The 17970-nt window shown below is 37.6% G+C and overlaps 1 pseudogene; it reads right to left on the bottom strand.

The window, feature by feature from the left end:
- Positions 1-16110: 16110 nt before the first annotated feature.
- LOC137223218 (deubiquitinase OTUD6B pseudogene) lies at positions 16111-17118 on the bottom strand (annotated as a pseudogene).
- Between the last annotated feature and the right edge of the window lie 852 nt (positions 17119-17970).

Here is a 17970-nt window from a genome sequence, read left to right on the forward strand (position 1 = left end):
GAATTTGTTAATAATGCAGATTCTGACACAGTGTATCTGAGTTTAGGTTTGGGATTGTGAACTTCTAACAGGCTCCCAGGTGATACTGATGCTCTTCACCCTTGGACCACACTTCCAGTAAGAAGGGTAGAACATTTCCTGATCAGAAACCCTTCTCTGCCCCTTAAAAGGAAGAGAAATAAGAATTACTAGAAAAACTCTAATGCATCAGTGCCATATTCCTCTACTGAATCAGATTTCATCTACTTATAATCATCTTTCATCTACTTATAGTGAGAGAGAAGTATACTTAAGTCTTCAGAAGTAAATTACAACATTTTCCAAATCAGTTTCTGATACTTAAGTTTACATCTAAAGCCAAATAATTTGCAAGTATAAGATGTCCACCATCCCATGGGGGGACTGTGCCATGCCCCAGAAACCTCTCAGTCTTGGCCAAACTGGAATGGTTCACCATCATTCGGAAAGCACATTTGCATTATGAGAATTGACATGGTCTTGTCACCTTATTATCTATGAAAACATCATTTTTTTTAAATTAAAATGCCATATTTGGAAATAATTTATTTTGTAATTTGGAAGATGAAAGAAGGAAAATTAAGCTCTTTCATGACAATGTAACCTAAAACTTACTTGCTGAGATAAGCTGTTAACTCTGTGACTTTTCTCGCTCTTTCAGTTCTTAAAAACTAGGACTAAAGAGAAAATATTGAATTTACCATAGAAAGTGAGCTTTGTTTTTGACTCTTTTATCTATTTATCTTTGCTTTACTTTGTCTACCTCCTGAGTTTCCCACATTGTTTTCTGATATATTATTACAATTATTCAAAATATTAATGGAACAGAATATCTTCTTTTAAGTTATGAATGCAATCAATTTTGAGTCTTTAATTATAATTTTTTTCCATAAAATTCTTTTAATTTAGCCTAATATAATGGCACATCAACCAGTAATAGGTACATTAAATTGAATCATGATGCTCATATACACATTTTATGACACAATCAAATGTCCTAATGAATTAATTCATATCAATCAGTTAATAAAATCAAATAGGAAACATTTCGCTATTGCTGCTAACTGTACTTATACCATTTACTAGACGAGAAATCTAAAAGAACTCAACAACTTGACTCTCGGGACTTTTCTGCTTAGATGTCTGGGATTTGACTATTACTCTGGGTTTTTCTAAGTTGATTGATTGGTGGATAAACTAAGAACATGCCTAAATTTCACTTTATGCTTCAGGTCTTCTTGAGGTGAAATCATTCTTGCCAAATTAGTAACACAGGAAATGATACCAATATTGTCCCAATCTGATGGAAAAAATGATAATGGCCCCCCAGAGGTACCTTAAATCTTGCATATCATTGGCACACTATTAGGAAGTCATTACTTTTAGTGCACTAAGTAGTAACCCACAATGCTAAGAAAGTTGAAGGTGAATGATCAAAAAGCAAATTATTTGATTAATTAACCAGTAAATACTCTTTGGGTTACTATTTTTAACCTGGAACTGTAATAGATGTTGTTAGAGATGCTGGTATATATAATATATGTTATCTTACCTCAAAGAGTCAAAAAGTATTTAGTAAGACACAACTAATATAACCTGAAACAATTAAAAGGCAATTGAGTACTCATCTATAAAGAACTATAAGCTCAGTAGGATTTTATGTTCAATGTGGTGCCTTTTTTCTTTACCCTTTTTTTTTTTTTTGAAAACCTAGTGTGTGTTTGGTGCTAAGCCAAGTACATTATATTCTGCTTTAGTTGGAGACCTGGTTCAAACTAGCTTAAGGAGACCTAGTTCAAACTAGCTTAAGGAGACCTAGTTCAAACTAGCTTAAGGAGACCCAGTTCAAACTAGCTTAAGGCAAGAAGGGAATTTTTGGAAGAAAACTGGAGTGTATAATGACAATGAAGAGTTGACTAAATATACTGCAGGAAGGGCAAGGATTCAGCTGGTTCTGATCTCAGGGACACTAAAGGCAGAGACGTGAATGCCATTAGGACCTCTCTCTCCTCTGTGTGGGCAAGTTCTATTTTGTTCTACCGCATACCACCTTCCTCCATATGGTGGGGAACATGGCTCTGACAGCTCTTAGTTTCACATTTCATGGGTAACACACCAGATGCTGCTGTCTTTCCCTATTTGAATGCAAAACATGACACAAAAGAATTCAAACTGGCCTAACAGGGCAGGTAAAGCTCCCACACTCAGACTGATAAAATATGGTTAAGTAGCCTGAGTCTTAAATGAGTATAACAATATCCAGCAGAATTAAAATGTGGAGAGGAAGAATAGTTCTCTAAAGAAGGGAAAACTGTTCCCAAAAAAGGAAAAGGTGCTGGGCAGTTATAACATAGAAGTTCACCACCTACACAATTCTTGTGTAAAACTTTCAATGCCTTTAAAAATTAAATATTTTTATTTTATTAAAAATTATTGTTTTCATTTTATACATTTGAAAAGTGGTTGTACTCTTTCTTCTACACATTATACTATGCTGACTTTCTGTATATATGGTGCATAACTGGTAATTTTATTTGTTTAGTTTTGTCTTTGACCCTATTTAAGCTACGAGGTCTCCCCTGAATGGCCAACTCCTGAGGTCAACTGAATAATGTTTTTAGACCCTTGCCTCACCTGAATTCCAAAACCTGTCCATGTCTCTTTTTTGGTCCTCCTACACTGGATTTTGATGTTGGTATCTTCCTCAGATGTCATGCTAAATGTATATACCTGTTTTATATAAAGTGTTTCTCTCCCCCAAAACGTCATCTCAGGTTGGATTCCGCATATGTAACTGCCCAACCCCTAGGAGTGCCGTTCTCCAAATGAATGGAACCTCTTGGAATCCTGCAGCATGGAGGCTCCATCTCAGGCCTGTGCATCATTCTCACCAATTCTGCTTGGTCCACCTTGTGGTGTTGTTCTTTCCAGCCTACTCCATTCTGTATTTCCCACCCCTCCATTGCCTAGACTAACTACATACTTCCAAAGGTTGAGACTTTTTCTGGTCCTTCTCAGAGTGACAGGTATTTTATACAATAAGATAAATTAATTGAATATGAATACATAAAGGATTTCTTGTCCAATGTATAGTGAACTCAGAAAGCCAAGATGGTAGCCTCTAATACAACCTTCCCAATTATTCAAATGCACCATCTAATTGCAGCCACCTGGCTAACATGGCGTCTCTTCCCTGCCTTTGGACAACCATGGCTTAGCTGTGTAGACCATGTGTTATCACTCAGGGCTTCCCGTAAATTCCAGCCCCAAGCTCCAGCTAAGGGACTAGTGAATTGTGTGTGTGGAAGGGCCTAGCACATGCCCGTTAATGACTATAATGACATTTAGAAATGGGTCATGTTTCCCTTTCTCAATAAAGATAGGCTTTGTGGATTTAAATCACTAGTGCTGGGTTTTTTTCCCCCCTCAGCTTTATGTTACCATAAAAATATTGAAGTGTAACAAATGGTTTACTTATCTATCGTTATTAATAAAATAGTTGGAAATAGCTTAAAAACAGTTTTCTGCTTTTAGTTAGCTGAAAAAAATGTCAGTTTCTATAGCTTCCTTTTATGCAGATGAGAATCCTACTCTTTTGCAGACGCTATTATGGAGAGATATCATTGATCATGTCCTCAGGGTAATAAATAATTACTCTACTGACTATGTATTGCTCTGAAAGAAACTGACATGAAGTAGTTTCAAATTAACCACTGCTAATTGGATGCATTGTTTCATACTTATTACTGCAATCTGATTAACATGCTACTGAATAGAACTGGCAGGAAAAGTTCTCTCTCCTCTATTTTAACTTGTTTTAGTTAAAAACTTGACTAAATGTAGAATTTACATTGACTTAGAAGTTGAAAATTTTAGTGCTGAGGTAAACAGGACCAGGATGGTATAATGAGCTTGACCTCTGCCAGAATTATTTTATTTTCATGAGTTTATGTTTGGAAAATTGGAGTATTTTTCGAATTCTAATAGGAGAAAAAAGCATCCTTTATTAAATTCATAATATATTCTAGATTTAAAAGCCATAAACTTCTGATACCATCAAATTCAATAATGTATTTGACATAAAAAAGAAGTTCCAATTCACAATTTAAAATGGAGTTTGTTTGTAAGAGTAAAAGAAATCAATTTTGGCCTTGTTACTAATTTGCCATAAAGTTCTAAATAACTATAAAATGGAACTTTAAAAAATTGCTATTCCTAGTTACCTTCCCAAATTATTGGAATGATATGAAAGAGTGGATGAAGTTATGTTATGCTTATAAATGTGAAGTTAATTACCCCAATAAGCATTTTTTTTTTTTTTTTTGCGGTACGCGGGCCTCTCACTGTTGTGGCCTCTCCCATTGCGGAGCACAGACTCCGGACGCGCAGGCTCAGCGGCCATGGCTCACAGGCCTAGCCGCTCCGCGGCATGTGGGATCTTCCCGGACCGGGGCACAAACCCGTGTCCCCTGCATCGGCAGGCGGACTCTCAACCACTGCGCCACCAGGGAAGCCCCAATGAGCATTTTTATCATGGCTATCCTATTGTTCTATCCTGGGTTCAAAGGCAAATTATATACTGACAATGATTATATATTGACAACTTTTGATTAAAGTTTCAAGTCTACATTTTATGTACCTTTGTTTTACAAACACTTAAACAGTATTCTCAATGCACTAGATACAGATTTTATTCTATGTACTTTACAGTTACTAACTCATTTAATCTTTAATATGACCCCATGGCATAAGTACTATTAATATCCCTATTTTAACAGAGAAGGAAACTGAGGCACAAAGAAGTTAAGTAACTTTCTCAAGATTAGAGAGTTAATATATGACCGAGCTAGGATTCAAGTCCATAGAGTCTGGCTCCAGAGGCTATGTACTTTACTGATATAATATGCTGTTTTAGCAGTATGGCCCTGGAACATTTGAACATCATGTCAATTGATAAGGTAAAATATACTTTTGTGAAGGATGGCATTGAAATTGATTCTTATGTTGTTATAACTTTAAAGTGTTGGCCTGGGCTCTGATATATACCTGATACTGTTTCCCAAGTATAGACTTCTTATCTACCTATGACCTCCTGGCCTTTCTTTGAATCTTTGTGCCTATAGTCATTCTATGACTGAGCATTTACTCAACACCCTCAACCCTAGAAGTCCGTCTACAGTCAGTGGTATGCAGTAGCCCCCTTATACTAGCTTGGACTATGCATATCCTTTCCCAGTTCTGAGTTTAATGGCCTCACACTGATAGCTTGAAATCAGCCGTGGTAGAAGTATGTACAATAGGGAAACCAGATCCAGATTCTCCCCAATCCCTTGCTCCACCGCTTTGGAGATCTGGTTTATTTCTACAACACTACCTACAATATACTACCGTTATGTCCCAGTATGAGCATATCCCAAAACACTAAAGTTTTCACACATCTTTACTTCATGCTCCCATGTGGCATTAGGAAGTCAACATTCATGAGACTGAGCTCATCTCAGAACCCAAAGAAGAACCAAAAATGGTGAAATCTCAGCAATGGGAGTATAAAGGAGTCCTCTTAGCTAAGGGAAAGCACTATATGGCATTTGTGCTTTCCCTTACAGTTCTGCACTTAAGGCAGACATTACTAATCAATTATGACATGACAGAGCCTGACCCGAGCCCCAGAATCCTCCTCAACAAAGTTCTCTAGAGTCCGGACAGCCACTGCCAACCATTCAGATTAGATACATGATGTGAAATTATTTACCATCCCTCCTAGAATCAGAAATTCTCATGATTCTCTATGATATTTCCACTCAGTATAATTTATATTGCTTCCCTGAGCTATAGAAAGATTTTTAAAATGACTATAAAAGGAAACTATTTAAGTTGTTGGGATAAGTTAAATATTTACAGCCTAAAATCTAGCTGCTATTCTTGCTGATATAACAGATTATATGATACTCTACAAGATATTTTGACATTTATAATTTTACTAAAGACTTCATACTCATGGACTGACATTTATCTATGATTAAAGATATATATATGTTTGATAATATTCCTTGGCTAATCAATGGAAATGTATGTATTCTTTGTTAGTGGAAAATAACCCAATCTTAATGTTCTCTACCTTGGTGATCAAAAGGAGAGAACTTCTTCTTACCACAGATCGAAATTTTATTATTAAAACATCCCCTGGGGCTTCCCTGGTGGCGCAGTGGTTGAGAGTCCGCCTGCCGATTCAGGGGACACGGGTTCGTGCCCCGGTCCGGGAAGATCCCACATGCCGCGGAGCGGCTGGGCCCGTGAGCCATGGCTGGTGAGCCTGCGCGTCCGGAGCCTGCGCTCCACAACGGGAGAGGCCACAGCACTGAGGGGCCCGCGTACCGCAAAAAGAAAAAGAAAACATCCTCTGAAGATAGAACAGCCTAAAAAAGTTTAAATATTACCCATTTTCTCCTCATCCTCCTCTTTTCCATCCCAAGATCAAATTTTTAGAAACTACGCCCTTAATTTTTATGGTTTAGAATAGGAAATGGTAGGGATGTGATACATTACTTCTAGAGCTTGAGTAATTATGAGGTAAGGAGGGATCATTTACCTGTCATACAATAAAAACCATCTGTAAGTTATGAGATTGTGCTACCTGTATCTGATATGAATAAAGTCACTTAATAGCTACATATATGGTGAAGAGAATTTATTATTTCAAGAAATCACTGTCCAGCCATGTGAAATGGCATATGCATTTGCAAAAGTCCCCAATAATAAGAGACTATCTGCAAATGCAAAATAAGAGTTTTATAACAATAGCTGTTCAAGAAAAGCAAAGAAAGCTGAAGGTAGATGGAGAAGTTCTTTAAGAGCAAGATACTGAAGTATGAGTGAGAATCAGATGGGTGAGGCAGAGTGAGAATAAAGGGAATGTGAGAGGGCTAGCATGAGCAAAGACTCAGAGGAAGGACTTGGCATGCCTTAGTGAACAAACATGTATCAGAATACAGGCATCTGCAGTGGGGGACAGTGGTCATAAAGAATGAGTGACTTTGAATGCCACACAAAGAGTTTGGACTTTGTTTAGAATTATGTTTTGAGATTGGCCTCATCTCAGTCTATAAAGCCATTATATATTTATCTCATGTTTTATAAGCAGAGGCATACTAATCTAGCTATGAACCCTTGCTTTGCAAGCGTAAGTGTCTTATCTAATGTTACGGGAGCTGTGAAACAAGCACAGGATTTAGAGTTAGGAAGACCTGGATTTGAATTCTGGGACTGCCGCTTACTAACCGATGATTTTTGTATGTTACTTAACCTCTCTGAACCTTTGGTTCTTGATGAAGGTAATATTACATAGCTACGGAGGCTAGGGAGGGGAGATAATTATGATTAATCATGTTTCTTCCTTCCACTCCAGTTTTGTAATCAGTTGAGAGAGCAATACAGGACTTGGAGAGAGGGAGACCAAAATATTAGCTTCACTGGCAGCCTATGTGGATTACCAAACAAGGTTCAGATCTGTGGCACAATAGGGCTTCCTAGTCCTGGACCGAAGGGGTGACAGTGTCTGTTGGTTATCATCTGACAGCTGACTGACTACTTTCATGAATACATGAGACAGACATCTTCAGAAATTACCAGAAATATTCAGGTGATGGGATGAGGCATTTCCAGGGTTTGACTTTGGCAAGGGTAATTGGAGTAGAAGGCATGAGGCAGCATATTACTATCAAGATGGCCCCATTTTAAATTCCATGCTAGAGAGGCCAGTGGAAATATGACACCAAAAGAAGCAAGTGAAGTTATCACAGAGGTAAAGGTAGGAGCACAAACAAGGGAGAAACAATCAATTCTACCGGGAATGAAGAGTGAGCAGGAAAGTTTTCAGAGCCCTGGTGCTTCAAGAAGGAAGGAAAAACAGGCTCTATCCCTTCCATCTCTTTTAAGAGCAACCAAATGAATTCTTAGATCTGGCTGCTGAGAAAATATATGAGTCATAACTTAGGATCAGCTGGATATAAGAGGATTCCACCAGCAGTTCATGAAAACCAATGCTTTTTAAGCATCTATTGGGCCACTACAACAATCAGCAAGATGTTTAAACAGTTGAGTCCGTTGTCAGCCCAGCCAGCTTTTAACTATATCACAAAAACTGGCCTGGGGATGCAGCCCAAGATTATTCCATCCCTGCCAGAAATTCCCTTTCTGTTACAAATTTCTGCCCCAGTGGGGTTTTCATAGTTTTGGCATTTTCGTTATAGATCAGTGAATCAGCTAGCCTACAGGCCAAGGAGAGAAAAAAAATTAAACCTCCCAAATAAAAGTCAACCCAGTTAGGATGTCTTCATCCATGTTTCAGTGGGAGAAAAATACAGCTGGGCTCAGTGACTTCTATCAAAAGCAAACGTCACTAGTTGGATTGTTTTTTTGTTTTTTGTACTCTCAAGTTTTGGAGGGCATAATAAAGACAAAGCCTCAGCAGCATCACTTAGACGATTTAGTTAGTTAGTTTGCAAAGCTTGGGTAGTGACACTTCTGCAAAATGCACAGGCACATGAGCAAACGCAGAGATGTGTGAATTCAGGAAAGCAGCCAAGTGCACATCAGAGCTGAGGAATGTCACAGTGAAATGAAGGAAGCTTGTAAACACCTATCAGTATTTTTAGGTAGAGAATGTTCTAACATATTGCCAGTGGGTGCTGCCTATGCGTTCATTTCCCTAAACTTTAAAATCAACTGATATTAAAGGTGATTTGAAAGCAATGAAAAATGACAGCTTTATTAATCTAGATGGTGTGTGTAAGAGAGTGTGTGTGTACGTGTGAGTGCGGGTGCACAACGTGTGACTGGCTGCCTGTACAGACTGCATTTGTAAAGTGGGTCTTGTACAGACGAGGGAGCCCTCTACTGATTAGAAACTGTATTAAAGATAAACTGTGGAGAGCTGCTTTTAGTGTATTGCTTGTGTATGCTCCAAAAAGCCAGACATTTTGCTTACCTCTTTTTCACATCATGAGAGGAGACTTTTTTTAAGGAACTGTAGATGTCAGTCATCGTGTGTGTGCAAGTATATACAATTCTGCTTAAGGTAAAAAGTCTTCAATTTATTTAAAAAGTACATCTACATCTACTCTTCAACCTTTTAATATAAAGGTGCTTTTGCTGTAACACAATCCACAGATGTCTACATGACTATAATGAAAATGTGTGACAGAGATCACAAAAGCATATGTCTATTACAGTACTTTGGCTCACCAGACGTTATTTTTCCCTGGTGGATGTATTATTTATTTTACACATTTTTCCCAAATAGGAAAGAAGACAATTTTCAGGGTGACAACAGGAACACTAATTCATATGAGCATATTTAAATGGATTCTATTTTAATATGCATAATTAAATCATATTACTCTGGTCAGCCTGATTATACACTAAGACCTATATATAGTCAAGGGTAATATATAGTTTTTTTTGTGTTTACATATCTGATTTTTAACTTCATGTTTTATTTGTTTTTTTAACATCTTTATTGGGGTATAATTGCTTTACAATGGTGTGTTAGTTTCTGCTTTTTAACAAAGTGAATCAGTTATACATATACATATGTTCCCATATCTCTTCCCTCTTGCGTCTCCCTCCCTCCCACCCTCACTATCCCACCCCTCCAGGTGGTCACAAAGCACCGAGCTGATATCCCTGTGCTATGCAACTGCTTCCCACTAGCTATCTACCTTACTAACTTCATGTTTTTGCAAAATACAGTTTAATCCTTCAGTCATTTAAGTCAATGGAAGAAAATGAAATATAATCAGAAATACTGTTCAGTTATTTTCAACATGCCTGGCGTAACAGTATTATGGGATAGTCATCCTTACCTCCGAAATATTGATTCCTAGATTGTTTATTAGATTGCTAAGCACTCTGGCCTTTAACAAAGAATTAACATTTTTTCTTGGAATTTGGCTTGAAATTTCATTTTTTTTATGAATTGAGAAAGGAGCCTTTATGAAATCAGTATTTTTCTTAGAAGTAAACTCTCAGCTTGGGGCCATGTGTTGGTAAAGAGCTACATCTGGAGTTAACATGCAAGATAACTAAGACGTGAGAGTGAAGGAGCTTTACTATCCATCATCCTTTGGCCACTAGCATTGATTTTGCTTCTATGCCAATGCCCCCTGCCTCTCCCACTGATCCATCATTCCTTCTGTGGTTCCAACATTAAAGGATAACCTCTGCCTTTCTTTCATTTGAGGATGAAATTAGAAAAGATAAACCAGGTAAATCTAAGATAATCAATGCACCCTATCTAATAACAGCCACCATTTATGGAATGCCTAACTGTGCCAGTCCCTTGCCAAAAATTAGCCCAAACCTTATTAGAAAACTGCAAGGCAAATATCATTGTCCCAGGTTGTTGGTTGGTATTCTTTTGCTTGCAAAAGATAAATCATTTTCGAATGAAGTTGAGCAGAAGAAGGGGACTTCATTAGAAAGACACTGGAATGCCTCACAGAATCCAAAGTCAGTTAGTGCTACTTTCATAGATTCATAATAACTATGGTTAAAAAAAAAAATCACAGTCTTTACTTTCAGGTATTAAACTACAGGTTTAGATATTCTGTTCATTTCTGACCCTGATTTTCATTTTCTTTAAGACAGAAAATCATTTTTGCTGTTTTTCCTCATGTTTTCCACATATATCTGAGTAAAAATAAATGTCAAATCGATTCATAAACCAGCTAAATAATATTCATAAACCTGCTATCTAGCTTGTAATGCTTTCAGACTACAGGAGTGCACAGTAATCAACTCTAAGAAGTGAGATAGAGTTTCACATTTGGTTTTTATTTCTGTCGCTTGTGATTCCTAAGCAAAGCACTGGCAGAGCCCTCTGGCACCCCACCCCTTCCTCGTGTGGTGAAGAGGCTGGTCCATGTACTGACTAGGGAAATGGCCACGTAAGTAGGATTGGCAAGACTGCAGCAGCAGAGACTACTGTGCCTGTCCTCATAGTTTAAGTGTATCTCCACTTTGCCGTTGGAGCAAATGGTGACTTTGAATCTAAATGCTCCTAATCTTGTTTAATTTGCACCATCCTTGGAATCTACCTTTCAGTTTAGCTTGTCTGCTGGACTCTGCTTTGAGGTTTTGCTCCAGTGTCCAACTCCTTAGAGGAATCCCCTGTACAGCAAGCCTGAGTGATCATTCAGTCCCCAGATGGAGAGCAGACATCAGTGCATGGTATCTAGATTAGAACATTAGGTAGTGGGGGTAAGGATAAGGTAAGATAAGTTCACTCAGGAAATCTGATTTCCTTTCACTCCTGAGGACGTTGTTTGGGACAGGGAGGCCATGATGATGGGATGGGGTTGAGCTGTGTTGGGAAAGGCAATCTGGTGCATGCAGTCTTTTGACCCCTCAGTAGGCCGTGTAAAAATGGACCTAGGGCCTGGAACACTTCCTCACCAAGAGATAAAGAGTTCACACAGTCTGTGCTGGATTTATTGCCTACCACAGGAATATCTTTCCCTGTATTCAAGCTCAATGTATGCTCCTTTTTCCTGCTTAAGCGTGTGCGTTAACATGGCGCCTCACCAACCCTACTAGTATACCTGTTCTCCACGGGGAGGGAATGGGGTCCTTCCACTGTGGCACGAGAGGAGTTAAGTAGGCCAGTTGCTATGGGGAGAGATCCCCTAGCCATGGGGGACTGATGCCCACTATTGGAGCTGGTATGGTTCTGTCTCTCCTCTTTGAAGTAAAGCATTTTTCCATCCAGTGCTTGATTGTGTTGTGTTTTCCTGGTCAATTTCAACACCAAGGTGCAATGGGCAGAAGTGTATGGACTTCTATTCCTAGTAGTCAGCATAGGGATGATCTTTACTATCCTCCTTGTAGTCAGATCCTCCCCTGGGATTGCTAACCAGTGCAAGGTGTTCTGCTCAATAAGGTGGTTCTGCGTTTCACTTACAACAAAGATCTGCTTCCCTTAGACTATTCTCCTATCACCAGATGAGAGCAAGATCCTGTTGTACAGTTTGTTGGGAAGTGGATACATTCACATACGCCATGTATATAGTATCCCTTAGAATACAACCACAGACAAGATGCATGGGCATGGTACCCCTTGGAGCCGTGGAAGAAGAAAACTGCTGTTCCTTGATTTTACCTAATACTGGAGATGGGTTATGCAGGGTCTGTGTTCTGTTCAGTGATCAGAAATGGATACATAATATTTGGGCACAGATATAAAGTTTGTACAGGCAGAGGGAATTTACTCAAGCCTGAAAAAGATATGATTGCATGTTACTTCTTAGAAGAATCATTCAGTATGCTACATTTCCAATGAGTTAATTTAACTGTCTGGGAAAAAAATCCATGGACTATTATGCTCATGTACATTCAGCAAAGCAACAGTATTATTTTAATTTAGAAGCTGTTACGCCACGTCATCTATAACTACTAGGTAAGCAAACTGATTCTTTTATATATGCAGTTGTCTACTGAATAAAAATAGGCAGTTATTCTGTACCTTTCTAGTACCTTTGTCTTGTGATAGGACTGTATTCTAACGTTTTCTCTTTGTTCTTCATAATGGCACTGTTTTGTAATACTTTTCAAAATGCAAGACTCTCCAAACTTTATAGCTGACTTACCTGAAAGCACACTGTCTCATGGGTTCACTGGACTGAAAATGTAGTTCTGGTTCAAGAGCACAGCCAGCACAGGGATAAAATGCATCCTGTCCAGGAAAGGCCTGGGCTGAGCCATTCTGTTGAGCATGTCACAGCGCTAGTCACCTTCCCAGTCTAGGGATGTTAAGAATACATTTTCATCATGCAGCAGTTTGGTCTCACTAGACTCTGTTGGAAAACACCATCTGTTGTTTCTGGAAAACTCTTAGACATTTTATTGACACTCGAAGCCCTATTTCATTTCCTGAACATTTGCTCCCTTGAAAACCTGATACCTCTTAAAATTTAAATATATAAAAAATAAACTTAAAATGTAATACCCAGGGAAGTTTATGATTAAATGTTTATAAATAATATAGCTCTGTTCTTGGAATATAGGAAACACTCAATAGATATTATCAATATTGTCATAATCCTTCTTAGTATTCAAGTGAGATTTTGCCAATTGTTCTTAAATTACATATAGAATCCACATCAGTGTAAAATAAATTTGACTACTCTAGGTGTCAGCATAAATAATCATAAAATGGTGTGAAAGTTTAAAATCCAAATTTGACAATTACTCTTCTATCTAATTGCAGGAGTAATGAGTGACTGTGAACTCAGTCATTTGCATAACTCAGCTGTGTCAGTGTTTAGGGTACTCTGCAAAAATATGAATTCAGGGTCCCACAATTTGGAGTCATGAACCTGGATTCAATCCCAGTTCTCCTGTTTAGTAGTTATATGCCTTGAAATGATTCACAGTTGCTGCATGATCCAGATTCTCTACTTCTTACTGAACTACTCTTCCTTGACAAAGACTCTCCAAAGACATTTCACATCTAGAAAGCAGAACAATGGTTAAGAATGTGGAATTTAGCATCTGATGGATCTAGTGGGGTCCCCTTTCTAAACTCACTAGCTATGTGACCTTGGGAAGCTTCCCAAACCTCTATATAAAACTCAGTTTCTTATTCTGGAAACTGAAAATAAAATTAGTATTAACTTCATAGTTGACTGTGAAGATTTGACAATTTAGTAAAGAAATATTCATAGCACAGCACTTGCAACATGCTTGAGTTTTGAAAAGTTATTAGTTCTAACAATTATTATCTTTATTATTATTTTGTCTCAGTTTTCTCATCTCTAAAAAAGAAAAATTGTATCAGTTTTGTCTATGCTGTATGTTGTTTTGAGTATCAAATGAGGCAATGTGGTATATAAAACCTGGTATATAAAAAGAAAACTTATAAATTATTTTCTTGGGCAGAAGAATACTTGGAAAACAGTGTCAAATGCTATGGCTTAGAAAATGTCTTGCCGGAAGACATTTAATATTAAGGTTCTGTATGTCTACTACTATAAGAGTAAAAAAATAACTCTGGAACTGCAGTTAATATTACCCAGCTATTGTGACCTGTCAAGGAGAAAGCTACAGTGTCCTAGATCAGTAGGTTAATCTAGTTAAAGTTAAACTTACTGGTGTCATATATATAAAGTAGCCGTTTCAGTTAAAATTTCCTTTTTTAATTAACAGATGGGACATTGTATTTTATTGCTGTTGTTCTCAATATTCTCCAGATAGGAAGGCTGCTGTTTCTAAATATCCAATCTCTTTTAAGATTCTCTGAAAATTAAAAATGTGAAAGACTATTAACCAGTGGTAAATATTCCTTGAAACCTGTGTACCTAGAGAGGTCTTGTTTTTTCATAGACAGATTTACATATTCTTTATATTCTTCTAAGCAGATTGCCAGATTTTCATTCTCGAATTTGTGTACTGGTTACCCTGAAGAGTTGTTTAACACAGTATTGTATAGTTCTGGAATAGTTTGGGGCGGTTTTTCGAAGATATTTTTGTAACGTTACTATGTAGATGATTCTATCTTTTCTTCAAAATTGTTAGAACTCTTGATGCAAATGCAAAACAGTGTGCATAATATTTTAATATATGTTCATATTGAGACTCATCTGAAAATATTTAGTACAACTTATCAAAATGATATTCAAATTCAGGCTTTTTTCTGTTACACTGGTCAATTGAATTGAATCTAAAGTGGAAAATTCAAACAAATAATAAATGCACACAAAACGAGACACGAGTAAGCTGCATGTAATGATTGGAATTAAAATTAGCATCCTCTCCGGGGAGGGGGAAGGGTAAGCTGGGACAAAGTGAGAGAGTGGCATGGACATATATATACACTACCAAACGTAAAATAGCTAGCTAGTGGGAAGCAGCCGCATAACACAGGGAGATCAGCTCGGTGCTTTGTGACCACCTAGAGGGGTGGGATAGGGAGGGTGGGAGGGAGGGAGACGCAAGAGGGAAGAGATATGGGAACATATGTATATGTATAACTGATTCACTTTGTTATAAAGCAGAAACTGACACACCATTGTAAAGCAATTATACTCTAATAAAGACATTAAAAAAACAGCATCCTCTCATCTCTTGTCTGACCTTAAATGAAATATTTTTTAAGAATCTATCTATAATCCTCTTCTCTTTTCCATAATGCTTTCCATGAGAGATAGCGTCCAATCTCCAATCTGCCTGTATTATCTCTATTGGTGTTTGATAGCTTTCCATGAGAGATAGCATCCAATCTTTTCACTTTAAATTCTACTCTTACTCTCAGTGACTTTCCTTTTCTATCTTTCTTTTGAAATTTGTATCTGTATTTCCAGAAATCCGCCAGACATTTCCAGATGTTCTACCAGTGTGTCCTATATGACCGCCATTGAACTATCCTCTCCACTCTTTTCCATATATTCTGTTCTGTTTTTCCATATATCTGTTCTTTTTTATTTTTCCTATATTATTGAATGTCATATCATCCACCTAAACCTCCAAAGTAAAAAAGCTTAGAAACATTATCAGCTCTTCTTTTTCACCCATTTTCACATCTAAGTATCTCTCAGTACTGTCTCTCCTCTTAGTTGAGTCACTGTTTTAGTCCCGTTTCTCCCCATTTTCTTTTTTAAATATTTTAAAATTCTTTATTAAAACAAGCTTCTTAGCTGCACTTTGATGGGGTTATATAAAAAGCGTCACAGCATTAATCCCATCAACACCAAAGTTACTGCAATCACGTTCATTTATAAGCATTCATTAAATTTGCTATCACCATCACCACATTATTGCAATGTCAGAGACTGAGTCATTTCATTTCTTCAAGAAAAATTACATTGACACGGTTACTGAAAGCTTTCAGTAATAGGGAGGAAAAAAATTTAACTATTTCAACACAGAACAGAATGTTTAGGATCCTATATTTAATAAAAATATCAGCAAACAGGGCACCATCTTGGTCTATAAATGATGTTCTCCACAAGGGACTTACAAGTGTTTTTAAAACACCACTAAGGGGACATTGGTGAAAGTTTCTTTGACACATTTTTTAAAAACCTGTTAGTAGCTTTGCCATAAAACTGATTTAAGGTAGTTTTTTTTTTTTTTTGGAAACATTTACAACAATCCAACACTTGGTATTAATACTCAGATCAGCATACTGTACTAAAACATAACAGCAACATTTTATAGACTAGCTGCAATTTTCACTAGCTGTGTTCACCAACCGTTTAACAGAATTGTAGTGTTCTCCTAAGCCATATGCATGTCTCATATAAACAAGTATTAATGGGTTTTTGGGAGATTCTTCACCAACTACAAGAGGAGGAGAATCTGCCTGTATTATCTCTATTGGTGTTTGTTAAATGTGAGACAGGGCTCTTAGCTCAAGCTGACCTCCCCATGCAGCGGTGTTTATGATATCATCACAGTACTTTCCAAACTCTTCTGAAGTATACATATCTCCTGTACTAGGATTTGTTAAAAATGGTAGAAAGTCTTCCATGTGGCTTTGCATGTAGTCAGCAGTCTGACATCTTAAGGCAGCCACAGTCAGACTGCAGTCCTGTTCTTTCAGTTGATCTTCAATGACTGTACATACAGTGGCCATCAGGTGGAATCTGTTTAATTTCCAACTGTCTAGCTGCGACTATTTGAGCAAGTTTTTCGCTTTCTACATGTCTAGCCCCAGTTAAGTTTTCAATTTCAGCTTCAGCTATCCTTTCTTCCCGCTCCTTTTCCAGTGCAGCATTTTTGTCCCATCTCTCTTGTGCTTTTGATATCCGAAACGGCTGATTCTCAAGAACCAAGTTTGAAATATTGACAGCAACAGAATCTATTTTACTCTCCTTAGAAGTCAGCTTCAATTGCTCCAGCTTCTCTTTATGTTTCTGTTCCACTTCTGCTTCTAACTTAGCAACATCTTCAGTAAGTTGCTTCCTCCTCTTTTTGTCAGTCTTGGGAACAGCATTCTTCATACCCTGAACTTTGGCTTGCAACTACTTCTTCTCTTTGTGATGCCTTCTCACCAGCTGTTCCTCCTAATCAAACTCCTCAGTCAAGACTGCCTCCATGACGACTAGGTAACCTGATCCCCATTTCTTTTATATTGCACATTATCTCTGTGTCTGTCTCTACTCTCCCTCTCCTCCAGTGTAACCACATTTGTTAAATGTGGTTCATAAAATATATATCTCCTCGTGTTACATGCTTAAAATCCTTCCTTGGGCTCCTTTGACCATTAAAATCCAAATCCTCATGTGCCAAACAAGAGCTCTAACAATCAAGCCTCATTTTATCTTTACAGACTTGGGCTTACAATTGTCCATGTGTCCATTTTTATATTCTATATGATGCATTTTATTTGGTATTCTCTTCTTACTTTCAGTATTAAGTGGACAAATTCCCACTGATTCTCTAATATTCTGCCCAAATATTTCTGTGAAGTTTTTCTTGACATTCCTTTTCCCCATTTCCCTCTGAGGTTGTACAGTGTCACAGCCCCGTTGTGTGTGTGTGTTGTATGCATGCATTTATAACTGTAATCGTTCCCTTATAGATTTGTGTCTGCTGCTAAATTGAGGAATTTTGCCATTTATGTCTTTAGAATTCCTATGCTTAGTTGGTCCCATAGTAAATGTCATTATCTGTTTTGAATGAATGAATGAGGGATGAAGTAGCCAGCCACCCCAGACTAGAAGATGAATCTTCTTCTGCAATTCACTATATCTATACCTTGGATATAAATTTGTAGAGTTTTAGAGGGTATGAAAACTACATCAACCATTTCCTGTCTAAAATGAGTGTTTCTTCACAGATTGCTTCTCCATGTGGTCATTATTAAACACACCAGCCAAATGTGTTTTGATTCACACACCAGTCAAATTTAGTCACTCATTGTTTTTGTCATTGGCAAGAACAGACTTTAAATTT

This window comes from Pseudorca crassidens, chromosome 4, assembly GCF_039906515.1.
Source record: "Pseudorca crassidens isolate mPseCra1 chromosome 4, mPseCra1.hap1, whole genome shotgun sequence".
Taxonomy (NCBI): Eukaryota; Metazoa; Chordata; class Mammalia; order Artiodactyla; family Delphinidae; genus Pseudorca; species Pseudorca crassidens.